General features: G+C 46.5%; 1 protein-coding gene across 4 annotated transcripts in view; it reads right to left on the bottom strand.

Annotated features, from left to right (window-relative positions):
- gabrg3 (gamma-aminobutyric acid type A receptor subunit gamma3) overlaps positions 1 to 21553 on the bottom strand; it is a 605769-nt gene that overhangs the window by 198645 nt on the left and 385571 nt on the right. The window lies entirely within an intron of this gene.

The following is a 21553-nucleotide window of genomic DNA, read 5'->3' as shown; positions in this document are numbered from 1 at the left end:
TAGCACCTTTAATGTAATTAAATGCCCCAAGGTGCTTCACAGGAGAATAGTAAAATAAAAGATGATGCTATGTCATGCCACGCCTTAGCTGTGAGGCGAGGTTGGAGACACTTGGTTTGTTCTCACTGGAACAACTGAGGTTGAGGGGGGCGACCTGATAGATGTCTACAAGATTGTGAAGAGTATGGACAGAATGGAGAGTCAGAAGCTTGTTCCCAGGGTGGAAAAGTCAATTACTAGGGGGGCATAGGTTTAAGGTGTGAGAGGCAAGGTTCAAAGGAGATTTACGAGGCAGGTTTTTTACACAGAGGGTGGTGGGTGCCTGGAACTCACTGCCGGGGAAGGTAGTGGAAGCAGATACGATAGTGACTTTTAAGGGGCAGCTTGATAAAAATGAATAGGATGGGGATGGAGGGATATGGTCCCCGGAAGGGTAGGGGTTTTTAGTTCAGACAGGCAGCAAGGTCGGTGCAGGCTTGGAAGGCCAAAGGGCCTGTTCCTGTGATGTAATCTTCTTTGTTCTACTTTGTTCTTTTGTTATTAGGCCAGGCGACCAAGGCTTGCTCGAAGGAGTAGGTCTGATGAGGACTTTTGTTGGAGGAAAGTGAGATAGAGTGGCACTGGGGTGTAAGGAAATAATTCCAGAGCTTACAACCTTGGCCACCAATGGTGAAGCGATTAAAATTGGGGAAAAGAGCAAATGAATGAAGGAACATAAGGTGGTGTCATTGGAGGAACATCCCTCCTCAGCTATAAGCCAATGTGTTTCGAGTTGTGTATCACTGACTTTCCCTGGACAGGAAGAGACCATTTGCCCATTGTGCCAACTCTGTGCCAGCACAATGCAAAATTTATCTACTCTACCTCATCACTCTGCATTTGGAGCACATGGCAAACGCACAGGCCAAAGTCCCTGCAACAGGGGTCCGTGAAATACTTGGGATGTCTCCCTTGATTTTTAGCACTGCCGCAACATTTGAGTTCACATGTACAGGAGACGTATTTGTCCAGCTTCAACAATAAACTGGATGATGAGAGCTGTTAAGCAGGATTTCACCAACCTCAAAGAAACACTGAGACCTTCTCCTAATCAGAACAATGGACGTGCCAAGGGACTCCTAGCAGCTTTGGTACTGCACTGAGGTAGGTATGGACAATCTCTCAGTGTGTCGGCTACCTTTTGCTTTATCCTTTCATGGGGATGTGGGTATGGCTAGCAAGGCCAGCATTTGTTACCCATCTACTGTTGCCCTTGAAATAAGTGGCAGTTAAGAGTTAACACATCACTGTAGAGTTGGAGTCACATGTAGGCCAGGCCAGGGAAGGATGGCTGATTACCTTCCTTTATGGGCATTGGTGAGCCAGATGGGTTTTGTAGCAATCAACAGTGGTTTCATGGCAACCGTTACAGGGACTAGCTTTTAACTCCACCAGCTGTCCTGGTGGGATTTGTACCCATGTCCCCAGAGCATTAAACTTTATTTATTAGTCACAAGTAGGCTTACATTAACACTGTAATGAAGTTACTGCGGAAATCCCCCACACTCCGGTGCCTGTTTGGGTACACCGAGGGAGAATTTAGCATGATTAATGCACCTAACCAGCATGTCTTTCAGACTGTGGGAAGAAACTGGAGCACCCGGAGGAAACCCACGCAGACACGAGGAGAACGTGCAGAGTCCGCACAGACAGTGACCCAAGCTGGAAATTGAACCCGGGTCCCTGGCACTGTGAGGCAGCAGTGTTAACCACTGTGCCACTGTGGCTCCCTGAGGTAACCTGGAACTCTGGATTACTAGTTCACTGCATTAGAATCTCCCACCCCTGCTTAAGTAACAGAAAATGTCTTCAAACATGAATTGGACGATTGGACAGGGATTATTTTATGGGCAAACATGAAAATATAGGACCCCTTGACCCCAAGGGGCTTCTACAATGCCTATATTGCCCAGTGAAAACTCCCCATTAGTCATCATGTTAAACATGAACTGTTTTCAAATGGAAGCTTCTGGAACTATCTTTAGGTTTTTACAATGGACACTGACCAGGTGACTAAGATGGGTACCAAGGATCAGGTACCTTTTGCAAATTTAACACAGGCCACATTATGCTTCTGTAAAGTTCCTAATTGAATCATCCTGGTTGGGGGGGTCCTCCCTTGAATGGACATGCCCAACCATCACCGCTCTGTGGAATTCACACCTGCCATAGCTTCCAGAATAATAGACTTCTCGACTCCATTGTCTGACTCCATTGCTCCTGGGTGGGGTGTGCAGGTAATTCTTGGCTCTGTAAACCTAACACAAGAAAAGTGCCCTGAGATCATCACAGAATGGAATCACTACAATGCAAAATGAGGCCATTCGGCCCATCGAGTCTGCACCGTAGAGATTCTATGATTCTGAAGTCTGCAGAGAACGCCTCCAGAAACAGAAGCTGCAGGAAACAGCTTTGTCACCTTTGTCTTTAAGAACCAGGAGGCTGCAAAATCTTTACAAAAATTGCCTTCCAGCCTGGTTTCGAACACTAAGTCCACCTATAAAGAAATCAAACCTCCCTGATTTGGAACCACAAGTGCCTATGTTCATGACCTGTTGAACGTTCATTTCTGTGGGGAGATTCTGTGACAATCCTGACACCCAACTTCAGCTATTTGAACTCAACTAAGCTACAATTTAAGATTGGAAAAAGCTCCTTTCTTCACGGAGTCCACAACAGACTTAAGGAATCAAGGGATACGGGGGGAAGGCGGAATCAGGATGTTGAATTTGATTATCAGCCAGAATCAAAATGAATGGTGGAGCAGGCTCGAAGGGCTGAATGGCCTAATCCTGCTTCTAGTTTCTATGTTTCTATGATTGATCACTGATGAGCCAAGCACGTACACTGTTAACTATTCTTTTGCTTACAATTTGTAAAAGTACACTATTCTTCCAACTGTATTTTTTCTGTATGTGTGTGTGTGTGTGTGTGTGTGTGCGAGTGTGTCTGTGCACTGAGTGATTGACATAGCCTTTAGTCTTCAGGATGAACGTTTGACTAAATCATCCTCTTTATTTAAAGCCACAAAAGCTTGCTGCTGTTATTTAAATTGACCACAGGCCCTGGGGGCTAAAAGGCACACACGTTTTCCTCTCCAAAAAACATATTGATTACAGACAGTCAGAAAAAGGTAGACAGTTTTCAGCTCACTCCCAACACTATCTGTAACACACCCATTAACCAGGGAACTTTACTCTATTACAAGAGGTTGCAAGGGGCGGCACGGTGGCACAGTGGTTAGTACTGCTGCCTCACAGTGCCAGAGACCTGGGTTCAATTCACGGTTTGGGTCACTGTCTGTGCAGAGTCTGCATTTTCTCCCCGTGTCTGCATGGGTTTCCTCCGGGTGCTCCGGTTTCCTCCCACAGTCTGAAACATGGGCTGGTTAGGTGCATTGGCCCGAACAGGTGCCGGAGTATGGCAACTAGAGGAATTTCGCAGTAACTTCATTGCAATGTTAATGTAAGCCTTACTTGTGACTAATAGATAAACCTTAACTTTAGAAGCACCCTGAAGAGCCAATGGCATATGTTGAACAAGGTACAAGAAAGTAAAGGGATCAAACATACTGACGGCATGCACTGACTCTTCTTGGCTTCACAAGAAGGTCTTGCACTTTGGAAGAAATAATAGCAAATTGGATTATTATCTAAATGGAAAGAAATTACAACATGCTGCTGTGCAGAGGGACCTGGGAGTCCTTGTGCATGAGACGCAAAAACCCAGTCTGCAGCTGCAACAGGTGATCAAGAAGGCAAATGGGATGTTGGCCTATATCGCAAGGGGGATAGAATATAAAAGCAGAGATGTCTTGCTGCATCTGTACAGGGCATTGGTGAGGCCGCAGCTGGAATACTGTGTGCAGTATTGGTCCCCTTATTTGTGGAAGGATATATTGGCCTTGGAGGGAGTGCAGAGAAGGTTCACCAGGTTGATACCAGAGATGAGGGGTGTTGATTATGAGGAGAGACTGAGCAGATTGGGTTTGTACTCGTTGGAATTTAGAAGGCTGAGGGGGGATCTTATAGAGACCTATAAGATAATGAAGGGGCTGGATAGGGTAGAGGTGGAGAGATTCTTTCCACTTAGAAAGGAAACTAGAACTAGAGGGCACAGCCTCAAAATAAAGGGGGGTCAGTTTAGGACAGAGTTGAGGAGGAACTTCTTCTCTCAGAGGGTGGTGAATCTCTGGAATTCCCTGCCCACTGAAGTGGTGGAGGCTACCTCGTTGAATATGTTTGAATCACGGATAGATGGATTCCTGATCGGTAAGGGAATTAGGGGTTATAGGGGTCAGGCGGGTAAGTGGAACTGATCCACTTCAGATCAGCCATGATCTTATTGAATGGCGGGGCAGGCTCGAGGGGCTAGATGGCCTACTCCTGCTCCTATTTCTTATGTTCTTATGTTCTTATATAGCACTTTTCTCAACCTTAGGATTTCGCAAAGTGCTTAGCAGCAAAGTATTTTTAGATGTATAGACACTCTTTTAGTGGAGGAAACTTTAGAAACGTTACTCAAATCTTCTTGGTTTAGCTTCACTGACTTTTTATTCAGAGAATTTATGAGGAATATTAATCTCCTCACTGGGAAGAATGATAAGGGTGGGGAAGGGATGGCATGGTCTTGCTTCCCACTATTTTAATTAGAGTATGGGCAGTTCATCTGCCATCAAGTTGCGGGCACCTAATTTAAATGGCAAGGTTCTGTCATGACGGTGCAGTGAGGACATGCTATTTCAACCATGGGCCCAACCAAGGGCCACACGGTCTCCTCCAGTTGTAGAAGACAGAGGGCGATGACGGAAGGCTGCTTTGGTGACTGGAAGTCAGTGTCCAGTGGCGTACCACGGGGATCTGTGCTGGATCCCCTATTACTCATTATTTATATAAATGTCATAGGTCGCTAAAAAGGCATATGGGATACTTGTCTTTATCAATCGAGGCATAGATTACAAAAGCAGGGAAGTCAAAGAACAAAGAACAAAGAAAATTACAGCACAGGAACAGGCCCTTTGGCCCTCCAAGCCTGCACCGACCATGCTGCCCGACTTAACTAAAACCCCCTACCCTTCCGGGAGCCATATCCCTCTATTCCCATCCTATTCATGTATTTGTCCAGACTCCCCTTAAAAGTCACCATCGTATCTGCTTCCACTACCTCCCCTGGCAGCGAGTTCCAGGCACCCACCTCCCTCTGTGTAAAAAATCTGCCTCGTACATCTCCTTTAAACCTTGCCCCTCGCACCTTAAACCTGTGGCCCCTAGTAATTGACTCTTCCACCCTGGGAGAAAGCTTCTGACTATCCACTCCATGCCTCTCATAGTCTTGTATACTTCTATCAGGTCGCCCCTGAACCTCTATCGTTCCAGTGAGAACATGTTGGAGTTGTATAGAACTTTGCTGAGGCCACAGCTAGAGTATTGTGTGCAGTTCTGCCGCCATAGTATAGGAAGAATGTGAACACACTGGAGAGGTTGCAGAGGAGATTCACCAGGATGCTGCCTGGGATGAAACATTTGAGTTATGAAGAGAGGTTGGATAGACTTGGTTTATTTTCATTGGAGCAGAGAAGACTAAGGGGTAATCTGATCGAGGTGTACAAGATAATGAGGGGCATGGACAGGATGGATAGGGAGCAGCTGTTCCCCTTAGTTGAAGGATCAGTCATGAGGGTGCATAGGTTCAAGGTGAGGGGCAAGAGGTTTAGGGGGGATGTGAGGAAAAACCTTTTTTACCCAGAGGGTGGTGACAATCTGGAATGCGCTGCCTGGGAGGGTGGTAGAGGCGGGTTGCCTCACAACCTGGATGAGCACTTGGCACGTCGCAACATTCAGGCCTATGGGCCGAGTGCTGGTAGATGGGATGAGGTGAGAGGTCAGGTTTCTCGTTTATCGGTGCAGACTCGGTGGGCCGAAGGGTCTCTTATGTACTGTATGATTTCATTTCTATGATTCTATGATTAGACCTGCCAGGTTTATATGTTTCTACTTTTTAAAGGTTCCTTGTGGACCTTGAGAAGCAGGAATGGCTCTTCAGGTCCCACAAAGATGGATATCAGGCTTCCTCACCGTAATCATAGACTTTCCTAAAAGAATATATAAATAATGGATCTCCACTTGGCTTCCTATCCGTTGTTATATACCTTTCACACCAACTGGAATCGCTGGCCCATTGTCTCGATTGCAGATCTTTTATTAAATACCTAAGGCACAGTTGCCTCATCAATCTCTGACTCCAAAGGTTGTGGGTTCCAAATCTGTGCAAGGCTTGAGCACGTAATCAAAGCTGACATTTCAGCTCCCTGCTGAGGGAATGCTGTTACTTCAGAGTTTATGTTTTTTTTTGGATGAGATGTCAAACTGAGGCCCCACCTGCCTGTTCAGGTGGGTGTAAAGGATTCTGTAATCTTACCTGAACAGGCGGCAGACAAGTCCTGGCTCACAGGCGCTCCTTATCTAGAAACCATCAGCACTTTACAAATTTGTAATTAATCCAAAGAGGCCGCAAAATCAAACTTAAATCTAAACAACATTCTGTAAAGCCAGAGATTAAATTGTCTTCAAACCACAGAATTCCTACAGTGCAGAAGGAGGCCATTTGGCCCATCGAGTCTGCACCGACTCTCCAACAGAACACTTTACCCAGGCCCTATATCCGTAACCCCATGTAATTACCCCACTAATCCCTCAACCTGCAAATTCTAAGGGCGGCATGGTGGCACAGTGGTTAACACTGCTGCCTCAAGGCGCCAGGGACCCGGGTTCAATTCCGGCCTCGGGTCATTGTCTGTGTGGAGTTTGCACATTCTCCCCATGTCTGCGTGGGTTTCCTCCAGGTGCTTTGGTTTCCTCCCACAGTCCAAAGATGTGCGGGTTAGGTGCATTGGCCAAGCTAAATTGCCCCTTAGTGTCAAGGGGATTAGCAGGATAAATACGTGGGGTTACAGGGTGGGGTCTGGGTGGGATTGTGGTCAGTGTAGACTCAATGGGCCGAATGGCCTCTATCTGCACTGTAGGGATTTTATGTTCTTGGGACACTAAGGGGAAATTTAGCATGGCCAATCCACCAAACCTGCATATCTTGGGACACTAAGGGGCAATATAACGTGACCAGTCCACCTAACCTGCACATCTTTGGAGGAAACCGGAGCACTCAGAGGAAACCCACGCAGACATGGGGAGAACTTATAAATTCCACACAGACAGTCACTCAAGGCCGGAATTGAACCTGGGTCCCTGGCGCTGTGAGGCAGCAGTGCCAGCCACTCTGCCACCTGTGCCGCCTGTCTTGAGCTAACTCATTGATGTATGCAATTAGAATATTAAAAGCTCCTATCTCCATATATTGTATGCATTTGTTTTCCAAAGAAAGTTCTTCCTCTCTTTTCCATTATTTGGTCTGCAATCCTGATTACCTCGTGTGGAATGTTTTCTTTCATTCTTCCTCTCATTATTTATACAAACACGCGGCGATGTTTTTAATGATGCATCACATAAATTGAGAAACTCATTAAAGTCACCAATTTGTCCGCTGTTGTATTTTAAGTGGCGGGATGTGTAACATTTCAATAATATACTAATTTCAGGATTTTCTATTAATTAGAACTAACATTCTGGGGTCTCATTATAACCACAGTTTAAAGAGACTAACTTCAGTTCTTGTTCGCTGAGATAGGGAGAGTTAAACAATCGGTGGCACAGCGGTCAGCACTGCTGCCTCACAGCGCCAGGGACCCAGGTTCAATTCCCGGCTTGGGTCACTGTCTGTGCGGAGTCTGCATGTTCTCCCCGTGTCTGCGTGGGTTTCCTCCGGGTGCTCCGGTTTCCCCCCACAGTCTGAAAGACATGCTGGTTAGGTGCATTGACCCGATATTGACCAGACTGTGGCGACGAGGGGGCATTTCACAGTAATTTCATTGCAGTGTTAATGTAAGCCTTACTTGTGACAAATAAATAAACTTTAATTGAAGTCTGTGCTACGAGCAGCTGCTTCTGTGGAACAGCTTACAAACAGTTCGAGGCTGTCAGTGCTGTGTGGAGAACTGTCTTGCCGATAAGAATTAGCTTGCCTGCCTGTCTGGAAGGCTCACAGCACCCCTACATTTTTAAGACACTCTCAAGGCTCCCCAAGGGATCTCATGAATTCCTTGGTGAAGGCTAGCACCAACATGTGCAATTTTAATTAGAATGCTTTTCTAACATATTGATTACCTGAGTATAACCAATAGAGTAAGACATTTGAGTAAGAGATTCTTTGCTGTCTTTCCTGTTTCACCACGAGAGACACCACTTAACCCCGGTACTCATAGCTTTCAGGACGTGCATGAGTCGTCCCCATGTGTGTGAAAAAAAATTGAGAAGACCAATGAGCCGTGTAAGGGTGGAAGATGTTTTATAGGAATGTCATTTGTGCTTCTATTTCATGTAACATCCAGAGTTAACATTGAGTACAAGGAATGAACATGGTTTTCAGTTACTGGCTACGTGACTTAACCAAAGAGATGCGTCTAAAAGCTAGTGACCTAACTCCTAACCAGTTGAAAGGGTGACAAGCCATGTCCAGACATGTCACCTTGAGACCCAGAGTTAGGGAAAAATATTGAGGGTTCCAACCTACTGTCAGGCAGTCATCACCATCACTCCGAAGGTGACAATTCATAGAATAACAGGGCGGCACAGTGGCGCAGTGGTTAGCACTGCTGCCTCACAGTGCCAGGGACCTTGGTTCCATTCCCGGCTTGGCTCACTCTCTGTGTGGAGTTTGCACATTCTCCACGTGTCTGCGTGGGTTTCCTCCGGGTGCTGTGGTTTAATCCCACGGTCCAAAAGACGTGCTGGTTAAGTGCATTGGCCATGCTAAATTTTCCTTCAGTGCACCCGAATAGGCACCGGGGTGTGGCGACCAGGGGATTTTCACAGCAACTTCATTGCAGCGTGAATGTAAGACTGCTTGTGACTAATAAATAAACTTTACATAGAAACTCGAAGCAGGAGTAGGCCATTTGGCCCTTCATGCCATTCATTATGAGCATGGCTGATCATTAAATTCAATATCCTGATCCTCCCTTCTCCCCATGTCCCTTGATCCATTTAGCCCCAAGAGCTATATCTAATTCCTTTTTGAAATCAGAGAACATTTTGGCCTCAACTACTTTCTGTGGCAGTGAATTCCACACATTCACCATTCTCTGGAACTCTGCTAAGACACAGCTCAAGCCAGGACGAGAAGGAAGAGTTTGAACGTGATTTTCCAGCCTCTCCCATGGTGTGTTTTCTGGAGGAGGCAGATTGACATTGGCCATTGGTGGGATCTTCCGGTTCCCGCAGATGTCTCTGGCATTTTGCGTGGCTCACCCGTCCTCCAGCAGGGACTCACCATGGGGTGTAACCTTCGGCAGGACTGTAAGATCCCACCGGCAGGAAGGGCTGGAAAATCCCACCCAACTACTATGTTGTTAGCACTCTGAGGATCTGAGGTCTTTGGGAGTCAATCCATGCTGCCTTTTGTGAAGTATATTTACCATTATTGCTTAATAAATTCTACTTTGATTCACTACACCTGAGTGCCTCCAATGTTTGATTCTCAGCCCAGTGAGAACTGTGGAAAATGTGAATTTGGCACACAGAGACTAATTGACTGAAGTTACCAGCAACCTGATTAAATTTTAATCAGATCTAAATCCTTGCAGATGAGCACTAACAGTTATGTCTGGACTGTATCTGGGGTAGGAAGGGAATGGAGATGTCAAGGGTAGGTCAAGCAGCACTGAGGCAAGAGGCTGGACAGACTGGGACATTTCTTCCTGGAGCGTAGGAGGCTTAGGGGTGATCTCACAGAGGTCTATAAAATAATGAGGGGCATGGATCAGCTGGATAGTCAACATCTTTTCCCAAAGGTAGGGGAGTCTAAAACTCGAGGGCATAGGTTTAAGGTAAGAGGGGAGAGATACAAAAGGGTCCAGAGGGGCAATTTTTTTCACACAGTGGGTGGTGAGTGTCTGGAACGAGCTGCCAGAGGTGGGTACAATTTTATCTTTTAAAAAGTGTTGAGGCAGTTACATGGGTAAGACGGAGGTAGAGGGATATGTGCCAAATGCGGTCAGTTGGGACTAGCTTAGTGGTAAAAACTGGGCGGCATGGACACATTGCGCTGAGGAGCCTGCTTCCATGCTGTAAACCTCTACAACTCTAAGTGTAGGAGATCCAGGGTTAATGGACAAAAAGGACTCAGGAGCAGGAGAGCATCAGTGTCTGGTGCCATGGTTACAAATTGAAAGGACAATGATTCTTCTAAGCAGGCACAGAAAAATGGCTAGATCTAGTTTCAGACTGACTAATTCTCAGGTGTCCTTGGAGCACAAGATGATAATGCTACACCATAGTAACATAGGAATTAGACACAGAAGTAGCAAATTCAGCCCTTTGAGCCTGCTCCGCCATTCAATCAGATCATGGCTAAACTCTCCCTGGTCTCAAATCCACCTCCCCACCTGTTCCCAATTTCCCTTTAACCCCTTTTTTATTAGAAATATATCTATTTCCTTCTTGAAACCATTCAATGATTCAGACTCCACTGTGCTTTGGGGCAGCGAGTTCCACAGATTCACCACCCTCTGTGAGAAGTAGTTCTTCCTCACTTCAATTGTAAATCTACCGCCTCTCAACCTGTACCTGTGACCTCTTGTTCTAGATTGCCCCACAAGGGGAAACATTTGGTCTACATTTACTTTATCAATCCCTTTTAAAATTTTATGTACCTCGATCAGATCCCCTCCCATCCTTCGAAACTCCAGCGAGTACAAACCCAAACTGTTTAATCTCTCCTCATACGTCAACCCTTTCATCCCCGGAATCAATTTCTAGAAATTGAGCATCCGCACACTTGTTTCATCCCCATAAATTTCCACCCCATGCAATCTAACTGAACGGAGACAGTGAGTTAACAGGCGTGGATGGAGAAAATTAAAATAAAAACTGAAAATGCCAGAGAAACTCGGCAGATCAGACACATCCATGGAAGGAAACAGGGCAGGATTCTGTGAAGATGTCAGGGGGTCTTGGTTGTCTGCTGGAGAGTTGACGAGAACCCCCCCCCCCCCCCCCCCCTCCCCATATCGCTTCTGCTTGGGGAGGCCTGGCACACTTTGGGCAGAATTTTACCAGCATGTCAGCCCGAGGTTCGTACGATCCCTCCCGAGGCCAGCAGGGAATTCCGTTCTTAGAAATCTTAGAAACCCTACAGCGCAGAAAGAGGCCATTCGGCCCATCGAGTCTGCACCGACCACAATCCCACCCAGAGCCTACCCCCATATCCCGACATATTTTACCCACTAATCCCTCTGACCTACGCATCCCAGGACACTAAGGGCAATTTTAGCATGGCCAATCAACCTAACCCGCACATCTTTGGACTGTGGGAGGAAACCGGAGCACCCGGAGGAAACCCACGCAGACACGAGGAGAATGTGCAAACTCCACACAGACAGTGACCCAAGCCAGGAATCGAACCCAGGTCCCTGGAGCTGTGAAGCAGCAGCGCTAACCACAGTGCTACCGTGCCGCCCTACCGTTCTCTAAGCCTCGCCTGTCCCCGAAATCGGGGTGGGCGTGCCAGTACAATTCTGGTTTTTGTGTCACTCAAGCACTTGAGTCCACCGGGATCAAGGACCCCCGGGGACAGAAATGCTGCCTGCCAACAGCAGCCGGCCAATCAGAGGTTGGCAGCCGTACTAAATGGCAGCGAAGCCAGGGAGTGCATGACAGACAGAGTAACAGGTGAGTATTTAAGCTGCTCATTTGCTTATAGCTGCCACTATCGCATCTTGACTCGATTAGTTGTATTGTCAGCAGCTGTTGGCAACACCCTTGACACACGGTTACGTTGACAGCAGAATTGTGACAAGCTTGCAATGATAACAGAAGGGATTTATCTTTTCCATTGCCTAACCCCAGGATATTTGTCACTACGTCTGTCGCAATTCCAACATGAGATTCGAAAGGAGATTCAACAAATCAACTCATGAATTTTGATTTGATTTGATCTATTATTGTCACATATATTCGTATACAGTGTTTCCTGTGCGCTATACAGGCAAAGCATACCTTTCATAGAGAAGGAAATGAGAGAGTGCAGAATGTAGTGTTACAGACATAGCTAGTGTGTAAAGAGAGATCAACTTAATGCAAGGTAGGTCCATTCAAAAGTCTGATGGCAGCAGGGAAGAAGCTATTCTTGAGTTGGTTGGTAGGTGACCTCAGGCTTTTGCATCTTTTTCCCAACGGAAGAAGGTGGAAGAGAGAATGTCCAGGGTGCACGGGGTCCTTAATTATGCTGGCTGCTTTGCCGAGGCAGCGGGAAGCGTAGACAGAGTCAATGGATGGGAGGCTGGTTTGCGTGATGGATCGGGCTGCATTCACAATCTTTCATAATTTCTTGCGGTCTTGGACAGAGCAGGAGCCATACCAAGCTGTGATACAACCAGACAGAATACTTTCTATGATGCATCTGTTAAATTTGGCAAAAGTTGCCAAATTTCCTTAGTCTTCTGAGAAAGTCGAGGCGTTGGTGCGCTTTCTTAACTATAGTGTCGGCATGGGGGGACCAGGACAGGTTGTTGGTGATCCGGACACCTAAATACTTGAAGCTCTCGACCATTTCTACTTCGTCTGCGTTGATGTAGCCAGGGGCATGTTCTCCTCTATGCTTCCTGAAGTCAATGACAATCTCCTTCGTTTTGTGAAGGATTCAAAGACGACACAGGGGCCACATGGTTTCCTGGACTGGCTTTAATCACCTAAAGGGATGTAGAGAGAGGTTTTCCAGTGTATTTCCTTTTCCCATACTGCTGCTGGTTTTGTTCTGATTTTCTTGCCTCCCTCTGGAGATTACAGGACTGCGCTGGTGTGAGATGGGCAGGGATTTGGGAGCAGGAGCAGCGCGGGGGAAGTCTATGGTCTGCTATATCACAGCTGCATCTTTCCATGTCTGCCAGTTGAATGAACTGAATGAAGCATTCTCCATTAAGATCAGCCAGGGAGTCTGTGGAGCAGAAAGAAAGGCTGTACTCCCATCTGGAGAATGGGGTAAAAGGTGTACAGTATTCCAGTTCACTATTTATAACAGTCTTAACCCTTGAGTGAGATCATAGCCTTACAACCGGGACATTACCCTGGATTCTGTGATGATCAAAGAACTTATGAAGAAGGTGGGTTGTAACTGACAACTGGGAGATTGGCGCTGGTGGCCATGAACTCTGGTGGCTGACTGTTTGGAAGCGCATTAGAAGAGACGAACAGACATGAAAAGGTCAGCTGGCTAAGAAGAGGGCCCAGACAAACCTGAGATCAGCAACTTGGTCACTTTCTCAACTCACTGTCTTCCTCTGCAGGAACCATGGTAAAGGTCCATCATGCTGGACTGGGAGCAGGGCCTGAGCTAAGCCAGGCAATGCTTAAATGCAGAGTCGATCACCATGACACAAACTATCGTTTCACGAGACAGAAGGCTGTCACAAAGACATGAGAATATGTGTACAGCTAATGAGGAGGAACAGAGTGGACTGTCCAGTGTTAGGTCCAGTCCCTTATTGAAGCTCCTTGCACATGCGCAGGACGTTAGGTCTGCCAACAGGCTGCAGAATTGGCCCAACCTGCACCACTTCACTGGAGGAGATCAACATTTACAAACAGAGGCACTCATCAGGCTTCTGAACCTGCACACAAGCTGGTGAATTGTGGCTGGAAGGAGCAATATCCCAAACACCGCCTCATTCCTGATTAAGCTTCGATGCCAGGTAGTGGAAAGTACATCCAAAGAACGCCTTGGGTTGGAAGGACCATCCTTTGGTGATGGCAGCAACACAAAGAGCAACACCAACTCACACATGAATTAGCAGCAGGAGTGGGCCATTCGGCCCCTCGAGCAAGCTCCGCCATTTGATAAGATCATGGCTGACATGATTATGGCCTCAGCTCCACTTTCCTGCCTACTCCCTATAACCTTTGGGTACTCTCTCCATCAAGAATCTATCTAACTCAGTCTTAAAAATATTCAATGGCCCAACCCCCACTGCTCTCTGGGGAAAAGAATTCCAAAGACTAACAGCTCTCAAAGTGAAAACATTTCTCTTAATCACAATCTTAAATGGGTGACCTAAGGACGGGACTTTCCATTTCCCCCCCTGTCCCCCACCATGGTATGTTTTGTAGTGGCAGAGGTGGCCCGCTATTGGCTGGCAGCGGAATCTTCTGGTCCTGCCATCCTCAATATCCAACATTTTTTCTTTCATTTGTGGGACTGGCCAGCATTTATTGCCCATCCCTAGTTGCCCTTGAAACTGAGTGGCTTGCTGGGCCATTTCAGTGGACAGTTGAGAGTCAACCACATTGCTGTGACTCTGGAGTCACATATAGGCCAGACCAGGTAAGGACAGCAGATTTCCGACAATCAACAATGGTTTCATGGTCATCAGTGGATCCTTAATTTCAGATATTTTTTATTGAATTCAAATTCCACCAGCTGCCGTAACAGGATTCAAACCCGGCCCCCAGAATTTTAGCTGAATTTCTGGGTTAATAGTCTATAGCAATAATGCCACTACCTGCCCCCGAACTGTGTTCACTAATTCACTAAGTCTCTCCCACAAGGGGAGAGCATCCTCTCAGTAATAACCACCCAGAGAACCCCTACAGTGTGGAAGGAGGCCATAAACTGCACCATTTTGTTTGCTTTCCTTCATCACTTGCTGTGCCTGCGTACGAATATTTTGTGATTCATGTGCACCTAGATCCCTCGGTACCACACAGTTCTGCAATACTCACCATTTAAATAGCATACTGTTTCTCTATTCTTCCTGCCAAAGTGGATAAGTTCCCATTTTCCTACATTACACTCCATCTGCTAAATGTTTGTCCACTTACTTCTATCCCTTTTCAGACTTGTTTTACACACCCACACCCTCCTTGCCCCACATTGCCTGATATGTTTTTGGCAGGAGGGGCACATCGAATATGGTGGGTGGCATTTATGGCTCTCAACCTGTCAGGAAAGTACGTCTGGAAGTGTTGCTGTTGCTGTAGGAAACATGATAGCTAATTTTGTACACAGCAAGCTCCCACAAACAGTAATGTAATAATGACCAGATAATCTGATTTTCTGATATTGATTTTTTTTCTCTATTCAGTTATAGGATTTTGGCATAGCTGGCTGTGTCAACATTTCTTGCCCATCCTTGACTGCCCTGGAACTGAGTGGCTTGCTCGGCCATTGCAGAGTGTTGTTAAGAGTGAACCAGACCTAAGGCCAAACCAGGTAAAGAAGGCAGATTTCCTTCCTGAAAAGAACCAGATGTGTTTTAGCAAAATAGTTTCAGGGTCATTATGAGACTTTTTAATTGAATTCAAATTTCACCATCTGCCGTGGCAGGATTTGAACATGGGCACCCAGAGCGATGCCCTGGATTACTAGTGTAGTAACAACACTGCCACACCACTACTTCCCCTTGAGGGCACCCCCCTGCCACTCATCAAAATAGTTCCTTGATAGTTGGGCAGCAAGGTGGCACAGTGGTCAGCACTGCTGCCTCACAGCGCCAGGGACCTGTGTTAGATTCCCAGCTTGGGTCACTGTCTGCGTCGAGTCTGTACATTCTCCCCGTGTCTGCGTGGGTTTCCTCCGAGTGCTTCGGTTTCCTCCCACACTCCAAAGATGTGCGGGTTCGGTGGATTGGCCATGCTAAATTGCCCCTTAGTGTCAGGGGGACGAGCTAGGGTAAATGCATGGGGTTATGGGGATAGGGCCTGGGTGGGATTGTGGTCGGTGCAGACTTGATGGGCCAAATGGCCTCCTTCTGCGCTGTCGGGATTCGATGATTCTATGATCTTTTTACATCTGGTCGATAGGGCCTTGGTTTAGATTCCCACCCAAAAAATGGACACCTAGAAATATGGCACATGCCAATAAAGTATGCAGTATGTATGAGTTAAATGATTCCATCTTGTTTTCTCATTGTTAACTGTTTCAAGTTGTCCTCTAGTGTGAGGTTATGGTAAATTATTCTGCACCACTGTCTCAAGAAAAAAACTGTCTCACAATGCGCATTCCAAAATATTCCCATCGAATGTTACTTACAAAACACAACCCGGTTAACTCATTTTGGGCTTATCTACTTTCAGAGGTCATAGCAGTAGCAGAGGAAGAAATGTCAGCAATACCCCAGGTAAGCTGCAACATGGCCAGGGAATGCTGCTTGTGACATGCCTTCCAGGTTATGAGCCAGATATAAAGTTCATTTACTGGTCACAAGTAGGCTTACATTGACACTGCAATGAAGTTACTGTGAAAATCTCTTAGTCGCCACACTCTGGTGCCTGTCCGGGTACACTGAGGGAGAATTTAGCACGGCCAATGCACCTAACCAGCATGCCTTTGGACTGCGGGAGGAAACCGGAGCACCCGGAAGAAACCCACGCAGACACAGGGAGAATGTGTAGACTCCACACAAACAATGACCCAAGCCGGGAATCGAACCTGAGTCCCTGGCGCTGTGAGACAGCAGTGCTAACCACTGTGCCACTGTGCTGCCAGACTCATAAAAAGTACGTTTTACTAAGGGCTCCTGTGACACATCACTCCCCTTGGAAAGGTTTTGTTATAAAGATGCAGGGTGCCCGGTAACAATGTCTGTAAAAAAAAAATGACAGATTGGTTGCATCTGAATCCCCTTTAAGGGAACAGTCAGGTCACTGCAAGAACAATTTGAAAGAGGCTTATGTAAGTTTAATCAAAGTCGGAGCCACTGTATATATTGCACTGTTATTCTCCCAATGGCACACATTCATTCTGCATTCAGACGGTGGCAGTCAAAGACATTTATGCAGTACTTAATGTATGGGGAATAATGATCAGATCACCTCACATTATGCTGCATCAACACTACAATGCATATTTACATAGCACTTCTGACAAGCATTCCAAAATCCTTCAAGCAGTGATTATAACTGTGATCGATAGCCACGTTTCAAGGTGCTATGACAAGCTTGGTCAAACAACAATATTTTAAGGAGTGTCTTAAATTAGGAGAGAGAAGTTGAGAGGGGCAGGGACCAAGGAAGATAATTCCAGATCTTAAAGTCTGAAGACATGGGCCGATATTTTACGACCTCGCTCGGGCAAGTCTCGTAAAATCCCGCCCGAGGCCAATGGAGAATTCCATCTTGCGAGCCTCGCCCGCCCTCGAATCGTGGCGTGCGAGGTGGTAAAATTCCAGCCATAGTCTCCAAAGATGGAGTGATTTAAATCGGGATTGTTGATTCCAGGCTCCGATGCTGGTTTGCAATACGATGGGCGGCATGGTGGCACAGTGGTTAACTCTGCTGCCTCGCAGCACCAGGGACTGGGGTTTGATTCCTGGTTTGGGTCACTGTATGTACGGAGTTTGCACATTCTCCTCATGTCTGCGTGGGTTTCCTCCGGGTGCTCCGGTTTGCTCGTACAGCCTGAAAGACGTGCTGGTTAGGTGCATTGACCCGAACAGGCGCCGGAATGGGGTGCCTCGGGGAATTTCACAGTAACTTCATTGCAGTGTTAATGTAAGCCTTATTTGTGACTAATAAATAAAGTTTAAAAGTCAAGAAGTATGGTCAGCTCTTTCATCGAAGGAGCGACTTCCATTTAATAAAAAAAGAATGTGATGAGATAAAAATAATCCCCTTGCTCAGAATGGAAGACGTCCTCGTTGATGAAAGGACATTCTTTGCGATCTAATCACTCTTTTGGCCAGCCTATCCTCAACTGGAAATGCAGTGAAGACGTGATACTGCTTGTTAAGTGGCTCTTTCCAACGGGTCCTTATCTACACTGGGCAAGATTCAACCTTCACTATTGTGTGTAGAGTTATGGCTCTGTTCTACCATTCACATCCAGAGAGGACATTATCTTGTAAGTGTGAGTGACATTACCATGCCCTTGAGGCATTTTAAATTGACAAAATCCAAATCTTTCCTCAGATGGCACATGGCTTCCTGCCAACCCCATACACTCTGAAAGACTCTGTCACACAATGCTACCTGCCACTATCTCTAGATCAGCAGCAAGGCTCCTTGCGCTCTTTCAATGTCCCTCTAAAGAAAGTAAACAACAATGTGAACATTGATTCACTCATCCTACCGAGGGAAATTCAGTGAAAATACGAACTGCAAGAACCCATTGGAAACACAGACAAAAACAAAAAGTGCCATTCACTGTTGGATGAGAATCACCTGGGATCTTTCGTCTCTTTTTTTTTCCTTCTTAGAGCAGAGAATGGTGGCACAGTGGTTAGTTAGCACTGCTGCATCACAGCATCAGAGACCCGAGTTCCATTCCGGCCTTGGGTGACTGTTTGTGTGGAGTTTGCATGTTCTCCCCGTGCCTGCGTGGGTTTCTTCCAGGTGCTCCGGTTTCCTCCCACAGTCCAAAGGTGTGTAGGTTCGGTGGATTGGCCATGATAAATTGCCCCTTCGTGTCCCAAAATGTGTAGATTAAGTGGATTAGCCATGGTAAAATGTGTTTGGTTATGGGGAAGTGTGAACCTTGTTAGAGTGCTCTTTCAGAGAGTCAGTGCAGATTCAATGGGCCGAGTGGCCTCTTTCTGCACTGTAGGGATTCTTCTATAGTTCAATGAGGAAACATTTGTCTTTACACAGCCAGATCAGGCACTGGCTAAAGGCGACAGGAAGCCTTTCAGAAGGAACTTTCAAAAGGAAGTTAGATCAATGCTTGAAGTGTGGAAAGATTTGCAGGACTATGGGGTAAAAACATGGAAGTGGGACTAATTGCATAGCCCTTTCATAGAGCTAACATAGGCATGGTGGACTGAATGGCCTCCTTCTGCGGTGTTGTAGTCTATGATTCTTGGCAATTAGAAGACTTCTCTTGGCACTGCTCAGTCGGGCCAGCCCCACAGTTCCTGAAGTTTGCTGTGGCTCCAATCTCACCTCTTGGTCCCATTCCATTTTAAGCTGGATTGCCACATCATTCACTTCCCCATCCGTAATGGATCACACACAATCTCTGCTCCTCTTGTAGGATCAGAGTATTTACATACTTGCATAGTAGTCAGCTTCCATCTGCTTTTTCTTCATCAGAGTAAAAAGTTTGTCCATGTGAGGCAGGGAACATTTCCATGACATTTCAATTACAAGGGGGCACAGAGGAGGAAAGTTTAAGGGAGATGTACAGGGGAAGTTTTTCACGCAGAGAATGGTGGGTGACTGGAACGCGTTGCCAGAGGAGGGGGTGGAAGCAGGCGCATTAGCAACATTTAAGAGGCATCTGGATGGGTACATGAATAGGGAGGGAATAGAGGGAAATGGCCGAGTAAGGGCAGAAGGTTTTTCTTTAGTTTAGCTCGAGCATCATGATTGGCACAGGCTTGGAGGACCAAAGGGCCTGTCCCTGTGCTGTACTTTTCATTGTTCTTTGTTCTTTATGACATACAGAATGCCTTTTTTAAATGGGGCATTAATGTTTTCCTTATCAAATGGACACTGACATGGTGGATGGCCTGACTTCCTGTTTAATCAGGCCAAGTTGTCTTTGAGGGGCTAGGATTTTATTGCTGCCCCATTTCAGAGTAAATTGGGAACAACTCTTGCAATCCCTCCTTTCGGTTGGCATGGTGACACAATTGTTAGCCCTGCTGCCTCACAGCGCCAGGGGCCCGTTTTCAATTCTGGCCTTGGGTGATTGTCTGTGTGGACATTCTCCCCGTGTCTGCATGGGTTTCCTCCGGGTGCTCCTGTTTCCTCCCACAGTCCAAAGATGTGTGGGTTAGGTGAATTGGCCATGTTAAATTGTCCCTTAGGGTCCAAAGATGTGTAGGTCAGGGGGATTAGTGGGGTAAATGCATAGGGTTGCAAGGGTAGGGCAGGGGTGAGTCTGGGTAAGATGCTCTGTTGGACAATTGATGAGCTGAATGGCCTCCAACTGCACTGTAGGAGTTCTATAATTCCCTGCGTCCCAACAGTCACTGCGGCCTCTGTCATTTACAGCATTGTGCACCAATCATCTGAAAATAATATTGATCTTTTAAAACTGAGGTGAGGAGAAATTTCTTCACTAAGAGGGTGGTGAATGTGTGGAATTCACTACCACAGAATGTAGTTGAGGCCAAAACGTTGTCTGATTTCAAGGAGAAATTAGATATAGCTCTTGGGGCTAAAGGGATCAAGGGATATGGGAGGAAGGGGGGGATCAGGATATTGAATTCGATGATCAGCCATGATCAAGATGAATGGTGGAGCCGGGTCGAAGGGCCGAATGGCCTATTCCTCTTACAGTTTCTATGTCTCCATAGATGGTTCAGGAGAGATATATTATGAATCTGGATGAACGAATGAATGGGCCCAAGTTCCAGATAGTGGCCTCCATGAGTCTCTTCTCCCCAAGCACATGCCGTGAACTTTTGTGTGACTTTTGTGAAGTGCAGTCACCCTGGCCAGAATCCACCAAACTAGATCTCTGGCAATTCCGACGCAACTGGTGTCCGAGGCCCACTGCCCACGCTCGGCCTTGCTTGTGGTGGACACTTAAAACATTTCCAACCCCTTTTATTTTATTGGTCACAGAATCGCCGAGACGTATTGAAGTTGGCCGTTTGGCCCATTTTGTCCATGCAAGCTAAAAAATCTTACCCAATCTAATCCCACTTTCAAGCTCTCAGTCCAAAGCCATGTATGCGACAGAACTTCAATACATATCCAAGTGTATTCCTTTAATGTCATGAGGATTTCTGTCCCGGTCACCCTTTCAGGCAGTGAGTTCTGGATACTCACTAACCTCTGGATGAAGAGACTTTCCCTCAATTCCCCTTTAATCCTTCCATCAGCAACTTTAAATTCATGTCTCCTGATTATTGGCCTTGCTGCTAAGGGAAATAAGTACTTTTAATTCACTCTGTATACACCCCTCATAACTTAATGCAACTAAATGAATCTCCCCTTAACCTCCCGTTTTCCAAAGAAAACAATCCTAGTTTATCCAATCCTTCCTGATAGATTCTCTATTCCAGCCAGCACCCTCTGTAAAGCCCCTCTGTATCCACTCTAGTGTGATCAATTCCTTCCTGTAATGTGGTGACCCTGTAGGCAGCACTGTGGCCTGACTCGTGTTTTATACATTTCCAACATAACCACACCCTCCATCCACGCCCAGTTGTATTCAATGCCGCAGCCAATAAAGGAAAGTATTTGTATGCCTTCTTAACCACTTTGGGTGAGATTCTCTGGCCTTCCCCTCAGTGCTTTTCCCAGCAGCGGGAGGTGGTGCAGAGTTCACTTGTGGGCGGGATCCTCTGGTCCCGTCGCTGTCAATGGGAACTCCCCTTGAAGACACCCCATGCCACCAGGAAAAACGTAGCAGGGGGTGCACTGCTGATGGGACCAGAAAATCTGACCGGCACCGGTATGAATGGCCAGAGAATTCCGGCCCTTATCTACCTGTCTTGATACCTTTGGGATCTGTGCACGTA

This window comes from Mustelus asterias, chromosome 10, assembly GCF_964213995.1.
Source record: "Mustelus asterias chromosome 10, sMusAst1.hap1.1, whole genome shotgun sequence".
In the NCBI taxonomy this organism is placed as follows: domain Eukaryota; kingdom Metazoa; phylum Chordata; class Chondrichthyes; order Carcharhiniformes; family Triakidae; genus Mustelus; species Mustelus asterias.
The sequence above is the reverse complement of the archived record's forward strand: the minus strand, read 5'-3'. Positions and strand labels throughout refer to the sequence as shown.